Below are 14319 nucleotides of genomic sequence, written 5' to 3'. Positions count from 1 at the left end.
CTATTTTGAACACACTCTCCATATAGGGAGCTCACCCAATATATAGTCTAGTTGCATCCAAATTGAGGGTAGTCTATTCAAAATTTCTCCAATGTGATATTTTACCAATATTATTATTTTTAGATGAAAAATTTAGTGCTATTACTATTATTTCAATCTAGCATCTAGGACAATCTAGGGAGATGAGCAAGTATAAATTATTTATAGCACTAATCATCACTACAAATAGAAGTGTCTCTATAAACCCACACCACCACTACCCAATCATAGAGACTACTAATCTAATTAGAGATTGAAATCAAGATCACAAATTTTTGCATGAGTTGATCCAACACACAAGAACCTTATGATAGAGACTTCCTTGCACTAAGCCCATCTTTGAGATTGAACAAAGTTGGAAACACTTGAGCAACATTTCTTAATTGAGCCAAATATTTATAGAAGGACTTGGTTTGAGTCATATCTAAGCAATCTCTAGTTTCATAGAGAGAATAGTAAGAGTTCAACATTAAAAATTTCCCCCTAGGTTTTGTTAGGGTCATAAACATGTTTTGACAGATCGATTAGCATTGAAGAAAATGTCACCACTTTTGTCTATAACATGACTGATGTCAATACCGTGCATTATTATGTGAAATTTCCTTAGAATAATTGTATTTCTTACCATGAATTTTTAAGAACCCTCAGTGGCTTAAAATTGAAACCATTAAAAGTCACTTCTTGATCATGATATGAAATCTGACAAGACCATGTTATGTTCATACATGGACCTCATATCTCTCAATACAAGGAACTTTTTGACCTTGTCCTCAAAATTTACAAGCTTAATCCATGTGAGTTTATTTGAGAATTTGACATTGTGACAGGCAACAAGAGATTCAAACTATCATGTGAGCATCTAGAAACTCACATTCCTACATTGCATACTCTTATCATCATCATCAAGTCTCTTCTCTATCTAACATTATTGCCCTCTCCAAATTTTGGCATGACTTCTCTGGTCAATTTTCCAAAGATTATCATCATTCTTTAGAGTCTACCTCATTAAATTCTTGATCACCCTCCTTAATATGATAAGAGGCATGTGACCATAAATGATATACACACAAATTTTAAATTTGCAAATCCATATCATCACTTGTACCAAAAAATAGACAAATTAAAGTGCAAATTATATCCTTGTGCTCTATAAAGGTATCAACACATTATCACATCTCAAAGTTTGACACATTTACATTGTGATCATCATGTCTAGACATAAATCTACATGAATATATTACAAGATAACTATATTCTGATTATGGGCCTCAAATATAGTGTGTTGGCTCTAATTTTTTATAATCATAGCCAAATCTAGTCTTCACCTGATACTTGAAAATTTTGCATGGATTGGAATCAATTGAAGGTACTAAGAGAATAATTAATAAAGACACCAAACCTCCTTACTTGTAGGCCTAGTTGCATACTTGACAATTTATTTAATAATAGCATATTGAATGGCTACAAAATTTTAACAATAGTATATATGTTATTGGGTCATTCCTCTCAAAATAATTGTTTCCTTTGATCTATGAAATGTACTTCGACTTATCACGATCCTATGTTGTGTCCATAGCATCAATGATTTGATTACTACCTTTTCCATTTATCCTTCATTCGCTAATTGCTACGTCTGCTATGTAATACCTTTATTCACTAGTTGAGGAAGCCTTTGTCTTTTTCTTTGTTACATTTGTAGTTGGTTTTGATACCATGTTGATTTTCTAAGGACTTCCACAACTGTAATAACACTACCATAATATTTTGGTATGTGTTTTCCAAATGGTAATAGCCTCCAATTTATAATGAGCAAAGACTATGAAGATACATGTCCCTTTAAGGGACATGTATATTTGACAATTATATATTAATATAATAAAATATATATATATATATATATATATATATATATATATATATATATATATATATATATATATATATATATATATATAAATACATACATAGATACACAAACACACACACATACACATCTATACTTTAGTCTCGTAGTTTATTCAATTGAAGCTACGAAACATCAACATTCATATCACAACTTGTTGAATAGTGCAACCTTTCAAAAAGAATCTACTTAAAGGAGATAATTGTACATGGAATGAGGAATTTGAGAAAAGTATGAATAAAATTAAAGAATACATAGCTAAACCTCCAATATTAATGCCTCCTTTTCCAAGGAAACCACTCATTTTATACATCTCATCTACGACTACATCCTTGGGGGCATTACTAGCACAACAAGATGAACATGGGAATGAAAGAGCCATATATTATATTAGTAGAGCTTTAGTACCCTATGAGTGCAATTATAATAAAATTTAAAATTATTACCTTGCTATGGTGTTTGCATCTCAAAAACTCTAACACTACATGCTTGCACATACTACACATCTTCTGCCTAAAATTGACCCATTGAAGTATCTTCTAGGAAATGCTACCCTTATTGGTCAATTAGATAAGTGGATGATGATTGTATATAAATTTGACATTTAATATATCGATCATAATATAATCAAATGAAAAACTATAGAAGACCAATTGGTTAATTTTCCAATTCTAGAATGCTCCTTTCCAAATTAACTTCCTTGATTCATCTATTATGTATGTGATTGAGCTAACATAAAAGTTTCTATCTCCTTGGACAAACAATATAGTAGAATATGAGGCTATGGCAAATAGAATTAAACTAGATATAGAATGGAGGATCACTAAGATGCATATATTTGGAGACTCTTAGCTCATCATCAATCAAACTAGTAATTACTATCAAACAAAAGATGAGAAATTGGTTCCCTACAAGAAAATGATTGATGATATTAAGAATTACTTCACTTTTATTAAATTTCAACATATTCCTAGAGTTGAAAACAAGGCAATTGATGCTATGGCTACTTTGGATTCAATTCTCCAAATGTAAGAACATGAGCCTAGATTTGAATTCCTAGTGAAAGAACTATGTCACCTTCGCTATAATTTGCTAGATAAATGTATCATTTCCACCATGGATGGTCATGACTCCTCTCACTATGCTAATATCTACTCTTACTTGTGTGACCAAATCATTCCTAAATTCCTAGCCCATAATAAAAAGATACAACTCATTCATAGTTCTTCCTACTATACCCTCATCTCTAGTGACTTGTTTAGGAAGGGCCTAGTGATGTAACACAAGGTAGTTTGCTAAATTTAGTCCTCTCCCAAGACTTGCTTAGGTTTATGCTCAGCCTAATAGGGTTCTTTAATTAACCCTAACCTCTAGAGGGTATTTAATCTATCCTCTTACCACTTACTATCAAGGTAAAACCAACGAATTTCTCAAATGCTTCTTCCAAGGGTACTCTTCCTAGGCACCTCCATATACCTTTTTGCAACCAAATGGACTATGTCTCCTTCCTGATGGGATGAGTGTCTCCAAAAGTTGTATTTGACCTTCCCTAGGAACCTAATATCCTTCTTGGCAAGGTTTCATGATGTAGTGCAAGGTAGAAGAATCCCCAAAGGAGATGTCCTAGCCCCCAACTATACAAACATGCAATGGAAACACAATAGCAAGAAACAATAATACAAGATCTGATACCAACTCACAAATCTTTATTCATAAAATAACTATTACATACAATGTGTCGAGCTATAAAGCCTTCCTGGTTATGGCTAAATACAAAGCAAGTAATAATTCTACAAGATCCTTCAAGATCCAATCCAAACCCTAGCTAGTCTAGGTCCACACTCTGGTAGAAACCTCCAAGGAAGATCTCAACTTGTGCTTGCAAGCCCACCAAGAAATCTCCTTATTCTCCAAGCTATAGCTACTAGCTCTGCTCCAACTTCATCCAAGATCCAAGTGTAAACTACCTCACATTCGGTGCACTGTCCACACATTCACAACTCCATCACAATCCTACTATAAACTCCCTTACATTCGGTGCTCTATCCATAAACTCAGGAAAAACTAGTTCTTCAGCTACCTCCTCTTCTCCAAGATGGATCAATGATGAGTAAAGACTTCCCCACAACCCCTACTTATACCAATCCAAGCCACAAGTCAGCCCAGAACAAAAATTGAATACAAATACATAAATTAAATGCCACGAGTCGCCCTACAACAGCAATTAAATGCCCAAAATTGATATCCAAGTAAAATTGTGATATCTCCTAGCTCCAATTGGATTAGAGCTTGCACTTTGAACCACAGTTAGTACTCTTGGCCTTCTACAATCCTTGAAAGTTTCATCCTCTAAATCATTGTGGAAAATTTTTTATATGGCCTGGAACAAGCACCAAATTCCTAAGCAAGGTTGAGCTCCATAGACCATGCCGAGCAACTAAAGACCATTTCAAGCTCCAAGACCATGCTGAGTAACCATAAACCATCCCAAGAAACTAGTCCTTCTTTGATCAAGTACCAGTCAAAGCACCCACCAAAGCAACTACTGAGCCTCCTCCCATGAACTCCAAAGTAGTCATCAAGAAAACCCAAGATGCTCCTGCATCATTTCAATACTTATTTTGTCCCCAAGGTCAAAAATGCCAAAATAGACCTAATGAATTAAGCCTCCCAGTTAACCTAATCAAGCTCTATCTCAACACTTCCCTTAGCAAGGTGAAAAAAAATTGATATTTGAGTACCCTTTTAGAAGACCTCAAGGATTTTCAAGGTTTTAGATTCTCAAGGCATCTGTACGGTAGAAATCAAGATTTCAACCTTAATTCAAGGGTTTCCAACTAAAAGTTGTAGCATCATAGGGTCAGTTCACAAGATTTTAACCTTAATCAAGATTTTAACCTTAATTCATAGGGTCACTTCACAAGGCCATAAAACTTGATCTTGCGAAGACCACCTTTGGCACAAATATTAATTACTCATCCCTCTAAGTGTTCCAAATTTGGTTTGAACTATCAATGATATTCAAACCCTCAAATTCCTTCTTTTAGCATTGTGATTCCCTAGCCAAGTATCCAAAACTTCCCTAGCGTATCATTGGAAAAATAGAAAACTCCATCTTCAAGGCCAAAGATTTATAATAAATTATGTACATGTTTTTCTCTCCCTTTTTTCTCAATTACATGGTGATTCCATGGTGGGAACTCATGGGAGAGTCATCTTTGTGTGGACTGCCTAGGCAGGACCAAAACACATGATGATTCCAAAACAATTTAAAAAACCCTATAAGATGAATGCTTAAAGATAAATGTATTGAAAGAAAAAGTATTTAAATACCATGCATTAACTTAATCCAAGGAAAAATATTGACATTCAATCCGTTTGTTCAGTCTGGCACTCCAAAATAGCAAAAACGCTTGTATTTGAAAGTGAAAATAACTTCTTCCAACATCCAACCTTTTGATCTTGCTTCTCCTAGGTCATATAGGACTTCCCAAGGTTTTTTTTTAGTTAGCATAACAATCTACCTACTTTTCCATGCCATTTCAAGAAAATTGCACAAAATGTTGTCAAGCAACTTTTCAAAGTTGCTAACAACTTTGTATTTTTTGCATTTTTGGCCTTATTCATGCTTGAACATTCTTAGGTGGAACAAAAATGGTTAATTGAATATGTTTAGGCACAACATGGCTTCCATACCAATAAGGTACTCCTTTTTGACACCTAGACCCCTCCTGGCAACTTTTTGGCAACTTTTTAGCAACTTTTGACAATTTTGGAAATAATCCATCAAATTTGCATTGTATTAGTTCCAAACCCTTAACTAAGATACAAAATAACCATTTAGGACCTCGTTGAGTCACATCCAACTTCTAAATTACTTGTATAGACTTTAAACCACTTTGACCACCTAGTGTTTATTAGCACACCTAAACAAGGCTTTGCCAAGCCAACTTGGTCCAAGCACCAACACACTAGCTTGACTTGGATAGAGTCACAACAGGCCTCAAAACATAAAAAACACAAACCAAACAATAAAAAAGGGTTTTATAGGTGCCTTGCACCATACTCCTCCAAACAAAAATAAGTCAACTCATCCTTGGGTTGAGTACGGTGTGATCAACAGCTAGCCTCTTGAAGTCTAATTCTTTCACCCATGTAGCCTTATATCATCCTTTCCTAACCACTATCCCACATGTTCTATGTAATCTTTCTTTCTAGTCTTCTTGTAGGCTCTTGAGTCTAGAATCTTAGTTTCTTATAAGGATGGAGCTAAAGGGAGCTGAAGGTCTCTTATCTCTTGAGTGATCTCAGGAAGAGTTTGAATGACATTAGGAGATGGCCCTGTGTAAAAGACTAGGTCTACAATATTGAAGATAGGAGATAATCCTAGGTCTACAGGAAGATCCACTTTATATGCATTGTTTCCATACTTGGCAAGGATATGGCAAGGACCCAACCTTCTTATTTGACACTTATGGGGCATCCCTTTTTGCAATCTTTTCTTGTTTAAGTGCACCATGACAAGGTCTCCAACCTGAAATTGAACTTCTCTTTTGGAGTCATCCACCTTTTGTTTCAACTTTTTAGTATTGCCAAGTAGTGTCTTTCTAACTATCTCATGAACCTCTTTCATAGATTGGAAAAAGTCTTCAGCATACCCACTACCTTTTGCTCCACTATTCAATTCCCTTAGTTCACATATGCCTTTAGGATGTAAGCAATACACCACCTCAAAAGGGCTCTTACCAGTAGACCTATTTATGGTGCCATTATAAGCATATTCAGCTTGTCCAATAAGTTGGCCCCATCTTTGACCATACTCCTTTGCAAGGCATCTCAATAAGTTGCCAAGACTCTATTAATGACCTCTTTTTGACCATCAATTTTTGGATGCTAGGTAGATCCAAAGGATAAATTTGTTCCTAGTTAATGCCACACTATTTTCCAAAAATGGCTCATAAACTTTGCATCCTAGTCTAAAACAATACCGAGGGGAAGACCATGGATCCTAACCACTTCCTTGAAGAAGAGATGAGTAATGTGAGAAGCATTATGAATTACTTTGCAAGGCAAAAAATGGGCCATCTTACTAAACCAATCCACAATGACATAAATGTTTTCATATCCATGCCTTTTCTTGGGTAGAACAAACACAAAATCTATGCTAAGACATTCCCATGGCCTACTAGGGATTGGGAGTGGCTGATAAATTCTAGCATTAGAGGATTTCCCTTGGATTTTTGGCACACAATGCAACTCTCCACATATTGCTTGATGTCCTTAGACATTCTAGGCCAATAATAGAAACTAGTGACTACTTCATCAGTCTTGTTGACTCCAAAATGTCCACTTAGTGCCCCATTATGTTTTCCTTGAATTAAATTCTCCCTCATTAGCCCTCTAGGGACACAAAGATGACTTCTCTTAAAGAAAAGATCATTTTTCAATGTATAATATGAAAAATCACCATGAAAGTTATTCTTAAACTCCTCGCATACCTTGTAAATATGAGCAAAGTCCTCATTAACAACATAAAGTGTCTTGAAGTTGTCAATACCTATGATTTGGATTTTTATTTCTTGCACTGTGAGGAGTCTTCTACTCAAAGCATCAACAAATTTGTTTTGCACCCCTTTTTTGTGTTTGATTGTGAAGGTATAGGCTTGTAGGTATTCTATCAACTTCATATGCTTTTTGCTCAATTTTTCTTGAGAGTTTAGAAATTCATGATATTGATTATCAAAATACATGACAAATTTTGTAGGGAGAAAGTAGTGCCTCCACTTCCTCAAGGCTTGTACTAGGGCATACAACTCTACGTCATAGGAGGAGTATTTCTTTTTAGTATCATTAAGCTTTTCACTATGGAAGGTCACCAATATACCTTCTTGGTTTAGAAAAACCCCAATAGTTATATTGATAGCATCACATTCCACTTGGAAGAGATTTTCAAAACTAGGAAGCACCAATGTAGGCAATTTTGAAATCTTCTTCTTTAGTGTCTCAAACACTATATCAGTTTGTGGGTTCCAAAGTAATTTTGTCTTCATACCACCCTTGATGCTATCTAACATAGGTGCACATATCCCACTAAAGTCTCTAATAAACTTCCTATAGTATTGAGCTAAGCCATGGAAGCTTCTCACCACTAATGTAGTTCTTGAGAACTCCTTTAGACAACACAAAACCAAGGTAAACTAGCTCCTGCTTCATAAACTCACACTTCTTCAAATTGATCATTAGCTTTCCATCATGTAATTTCTTAAAAATTATTTGTAAATGCTTTAGATGTTCCTTTTTGGTTTTATTTAAAATTAAAATGTCATCTAAATAGACAACAACAAACTTACCAATACAATCTTCCAAGACCTCATTCATGAGTCTCATGAAGGTTGATGGAGCATTAGACAAATGAAATGGCATAAAAAGTCACTCATGTAGATCTTTACTGGTCTTGAATGTTGTTTTCCACTCATCCCCTTAATTGATCCTTATTTTATGGTAGCCACTTTTCAAATCTATTTTGGTGGAGTACTTTGCCCCCCCTAAATAGTCCACTAGATCTTCAATTATAGGTATTGGAAACCTATACCTAATGGTGATTCTATTTATGGCTCTAGAATCAATGCATAGTCTCCAAGTTCCCCCCTTTTTAGCTGCTAAAATAGTAGGGACTGCACAAGGGCTAATGCTTTTCCTAATTAGTCCTTGGTCTAGGAGTTCTTGGATTTGTTTAGAAATTTCTTCATTTTGTTGTGGGGTCATCTTATAAGAAGCTTTATTAGGTAGGGTGGCTCCTAGGATAAAGTCTATTTGATGGCTAACATGTCTTTTAAGAGGTAGGGAGGTTGGTTTCCCATCACTCACTATATTTTTATACTTGCCAAGTAATTCTTGCACCTCACTAGATATCTCTGTAATACCATGTTGATCAAAACACAGTCCAAGAAGATATAGAAGATGTTGGCACAAGAAAAAATGAGAAAATACAAAAATCTATTTTTTCAATATTTCTATGTTCTAGTATTTTGCATTTTCAGAGGCCTCCAGAGCATTTCTGGGATTTGGCAAGGCTTTAGAGTTTCGACACAAAATTGAGAACTTTAGAAGATCTTTCCAAAAATTCTAACAGTTTGTGTTTTCAAGCTATGAGTAGAAAGTTATGACTTCTAGAAGTAGACATTTTTTAATATAGATTTTTTTAGTTTTTTATAGTTGTTTGGATTTATTTTGTAATTAATTATCTTGTGGACTCTTCATTTTCATTTCCAAAGGATAGTGATGACCCTTGGGATCCATCATACTTGTATAAACTCTATTTTTGAATGAAATGGACCACTTTTGGCTTGTAAATCATCTATAGTGGAATTTTTAATGGTTTTTCAATTAAGTCATAATACTATGGGTTCTACAATAGGTATTGCAATTTGAATTCTTAATTCAGATTAGTGGTATCAAAGCTTATTTTCTCCTATATGTCCCATCATACACAGTCAGCTTATCGAAGCTTGGGATTGGGCGCAAGAGATTTCTTAGATTATCTTCCTTTGAGATGCACATAGTCGTAGATGGAAAAACAACAAACCAAAGGGATGGATGAATCCTTCAAAACACTGGTGGAAGAGGCATTAAATAAGCAATGTGAAGAAATGATGAAACAATTTTTAGAGATGCTTGGAAAATGAGAGGCACAAGCCAGTTTGAGAAATCCAAAATTTGGTGGGCAAACCCCATTCAAGGTGTAGGTAAATTTTGATATTCCAACTTTTCAAGGAAAATTTGATGCAAGTGTTGTTGATGACTGGTTGTCCAAAATGGAGAGGTAGTTTTCTGTTAATAATTTCTTAGATATTGAAAAGATGACCTAAGCCCTCCTCAAAGTTGAGAATCATGTGAAGTCGGCATGGGAGGTTCACTTAACAATTGAAGAAAACCAAGAGGCTCAAGATGAACATGAATTTTCTGTGATGTTTGATGGAAAACCCACATGGGAAGAATTTGTAGAGCATATAAAACAAGAATATTACCATGAGGATACCTATGAACAGAAATATATGCAATGGCAATTACTCTGACAAAAGAAAGATCAATCAATACAGGAGTACACCAACATATTTCATGCTCTTTTTGCAAAGCTTGGCATCAAAGACTTAGAAAAACATCAAGTTCTGAAGTATAAGAGTGGTCTTCATAGATATATTTAGATTGAAATGGATTTTTTGAATATAGAAACATTGTCTAGTGCTTTCAAATATGCATCAAGAATTGAGGAGAAGTTCAAAGAAAAAGGTTGAAGGGAAAATCCAATTAACAACAAATGGAAAGGTGAAGGTAATAAGCCAATGGGAACATAAACAACCATGGAGCCATCCCCAAATGCACCAACAAAGAAGATATGGGGCATACAGAAAATAGGGCAAGACTCAAGTATGTGGTGTGAAGTCCATAAAAATCCCTCTCATAATACCAAAGATTGTAGAACTATAAAGAATTTAATGATGGAAACCCATGAAGAAGCTATTGCACTCAAGGTGACAGACTTTGGAAAAGAAAAGGAGGATGAAAAAATCATTGAGGCTAACCCATATAACACAGTGGCCATTGCAAAGGTATTTGTTCGTGATGATAAAGAAAGATTGTTCCATTCACAAATGTGGGTAGGAGGAAAAGCTTTGCATTTTATTGTTGATAGTGGTAGTCAAAAGAATTTGATATCCATTAAGACTATTAAAAAATTGAATCTAAAAACAACATCAAACCCATAACCATATTCTATTGGATGGGTGCGCCTAGGGAGAGATATTCAAGTAAACAAGCAATGTCATCTGTTATATTCCATTAAACGATTCAAAGATGAGGTGATCTATGATGTAGCTCCTCTTGATGTGTGTGATATTTTGCTAGGACAGCCATACATGTATCAATGTCACGAGGTGTATGAGTCTAGACCACAAAGTGTGACAATCAAATTAGGTAGACAAAAGTACAGGATTTCAGAGGTAAGTCCTGCACACTCTACATCTTTGATTAGTGCAAAACAATGTAGAAGGTTAATAGCCCAAACTGGTACATTTGTGTTATTGATGATTTGTCCTGAGGAAAAAAAGAAAAGTGTGTGTAATTCTCATTCCATGGTGTCCATCACAAAAAAAAAACAAAGATCAATGGATCAAATTTTTAAAAAAAATTAGAATGTGTTTGAGTAGTACTGGGATGAGTGACCTCCCAGGAAGTCCTAGTGCTTCACCCCTGTGAGCATCACCTAGATCCAATGAGTGCTAAGTGTTCCATTTATTCTCATGAGAGATGGATTCATTTTGAATCACTACTCATGAAACATGGGTCAATGAGTTTGACTCAAAATCACATAGTTGAATCCTGATAGCAATATCACAATGTGTTTGAGTTACCAACAAGGGTACCCTCACATTGCCAAGTTAGACACTCTATTGATTTGATAGCAGGAACCCCATTTCCTAATGAGATAGTATATAGGAGGTGAATTATAAAAAATGAGATAAAAAGGTAGATATAAGAATAGTTTCAAAAAGAAAATATATGCCCAAGTGCATCTCCCTATGGTAGCCCAATTGTTCTTGCAAAGAAAAAGGATGGTACATGGAGGCTCTGCATTGATTAGAGATCATTGAATAAGATAACTATAAAAAATAGATATCCAATTCCTTGGATAGATGATCTCATAGAATAGCTTAGAGGGGCAAAATTCTTCACTAAAATTGACTTGAAATCTAGATACCATCAATTACCAATTGATCCAACAGATGTATGGAAGACTACTTTTAAATCCAAAGAAGGATTATTTCAATGGTTGGTGATGCCTTTTGGCATTACAAATTCCCTAACTACATTTATGAGGATGATGAATGATGTCCTTCAGCCATTCACTGACTCTTTTGTAGTTGTCTATCTGGATGATATTGTAATTTTCAGCAAAACATGGGAAGAACATCTGCAATATGTGGAACATATATTCTCTATATTGCAAGACCATGGACTCTATGCAAATAAGGAAAAAGGTTATTTTGGTATGAAAAGTATTAAGTACTTGGGATATGTTATTGATAGTGAAGGTGTTCATGTTGATCCTAAAAAGATCTAAGTAATTAAAGATTGGCCTACTCCAAGGAATCTCATAGAGTTGCATAGCTTCTTGGGCTTAGCTAACTTTTATTGCAGATTTGTGTTTGGATTTTCACATTTTTCTTGGCCTTTGAATCAGTCATTATGAGGAGATATGAAATAAAAATTGAAGTGGATAGGTGCTCAACAACAAGCATTTGAGGAGTTGAAACAAAGGTTATGTCCTGCACCTATTTTATCTCTTCTTGATTTACAAAAATATTTTGAAATTCAAATTGATGTGTCAGAATATGCTTTGGGAGCTACCCTCATGCAACATGGACATCTAGTTGCCTACCATAGTGAGACTTTTTATGATACAGTACATAGAAATCCCACCTATGATAAAGAATTATATACTATTGTTCAAGCTTGCAAGTAGTGGAAACATTATATATTGAGAAAGGAGACTATCATTCACACAGATCACAAACCTCTGAAATTTTTGCAAACACAAGAAAAATTACAAAATGACAAGAACCAAAGATGGTCAGCTTATCTTCAACAATTTCATCTCAACATTCATCATAAGAAAGGAAGCACCAATAAGGTAGTAGATTGTCTGAGTAGGCTGCCAATTGCAACAATAAGTATGGTATTAGAATCATGTGGTCACCAAATAGAAAATTGGGCCCACTTGTATTGGTAGGATAATGAATTTTTTGATGTTTATATTTAGCTTGTGGAAGGTAAACATGTGAATGATTATTACTTACAAGATGGAATGCTTTGCCACTTTGGCCAAATTTATGTTCTCAAGGAAGAATGTAAGAAGTTAATATGGGAAGCTCACTACAGTAAGGTTGTTGGTCATTTTGGAATAAGTAAGACTACTCCTATACTAAAAAAATATTTTTACTAGCCAAGATTGAAAATTGATGTGATAGAATACATTCAAGCATGTACAATGTGTGCTATTGCAAAGCCTACAAATCATAAGTTGGGTTTATATTTACCACTTCCTATTCTAGATAAACCTTGGCATTCAATTTCAATGGATTTTATGTCCCATCTTCCTACCACTAAACATGGGCATGGTTGTGTATATGTTGTAGTAGATAGATTTTCAAAATGGCAATGTAGAAAAGAAATCTCTACAGAAGAAACTGTAAAACTCTTTTTTGAGCATGTTTGGGTTCATTTTGGGCTACCAAAAACCATTATTTTAGATAGGGATACTCAGTTTCTTAGTAAATTTTGGTATTCATTATGGGCAATGATGGACACAAAGCTAACAAAGTCTACTGCATTCCATCCTCAAATAGATGGTGAAACATAGGTTGTTAATCAAATGATTATTCAAATTCTGCATATGTATCACTCCAAAAATCCTCTCACATGGGATGAGATCGTTCCATATATGCAACATAGCTACAATAGGGCAATTCATAGTTCAACTAGCCATAGTCCATTTGAAGTTTGTCTTGGATATCAACCCTTAGCACCAATAAATGTTTCTATCTGAGTTATACAACTTGACTTGGTAACATTATTGGATAAGGAGAAGGACAAAGCTATGAAGTTCATTGATAAAATTCATCATTTGCAGCAACAAGTTCATGAAACTTTAGAGTAGATTAATAAGAAGTATAAACAGAGGCATGATCAACATCTAACTTCTCATAATTTTTAGGTTGGGGATAAGGTATGGTTCCATTTATAGAAGGAACATTTACAAGGCCCTCATAGAAAGATTTTTCCTCTTCATTATGGTCCCTATGAGATCATCAAGAAAGTGAAAATGCATTTGAACTCAAGTAGACATTTTTTAATATAGATTTTTTTAGTTTTCTATAGTTGTTTGGATTTATTTTGTAATTTATTATCTTGTGGACTATTCATTTTCATTTCCAAGGAATGGTGATGACCCTTGAGATCCATCATACTTGTATAAACTCTATTTTTGAATGGAATGGATCACTTTTGGCTTGTAAATCATCTATCGTAGCATTTGAAATGGTTTTTCAATTAATTCATAATACAACAGGTTCTACACCAGGTATCATAATCTGAATTCTTAATTTAGATCACCTACCTTGAGATCATTGGAACAAGGATTCAATACAAGCCAAGATAAAAAAAATTAAACAACTATGGATGTACACAACCCTTAACATATGAGGATCACAAAGATCACAATGGAAAACTTAACCACAATCCTAACAACCAATGAATCTCCAAATGCCGCTACCAAATTGACACACACAAATAGAGAAATGAAGACCAAGATGACAACT

Source organism: Cupressus sempervirens, chromosome 11 (assembly GCF_028749045.1).
Source record: "Cupressus sempervirens isolate cs-2001-9-10 chromosome 11, ASM2874904v1, whole genome shotgun sequence".
Lineage (NCBI taxonomy): Eukaryota > Viridiplantae > Streptophyta > Pinopsida > Cupressales > Cupressaceae > Cupressus > Cupressus sempervirens.
The sequence above is the reverse complement of the archived record's forward strand: the minus strand, read 5'-3'. Positions refer to the sequence as shown.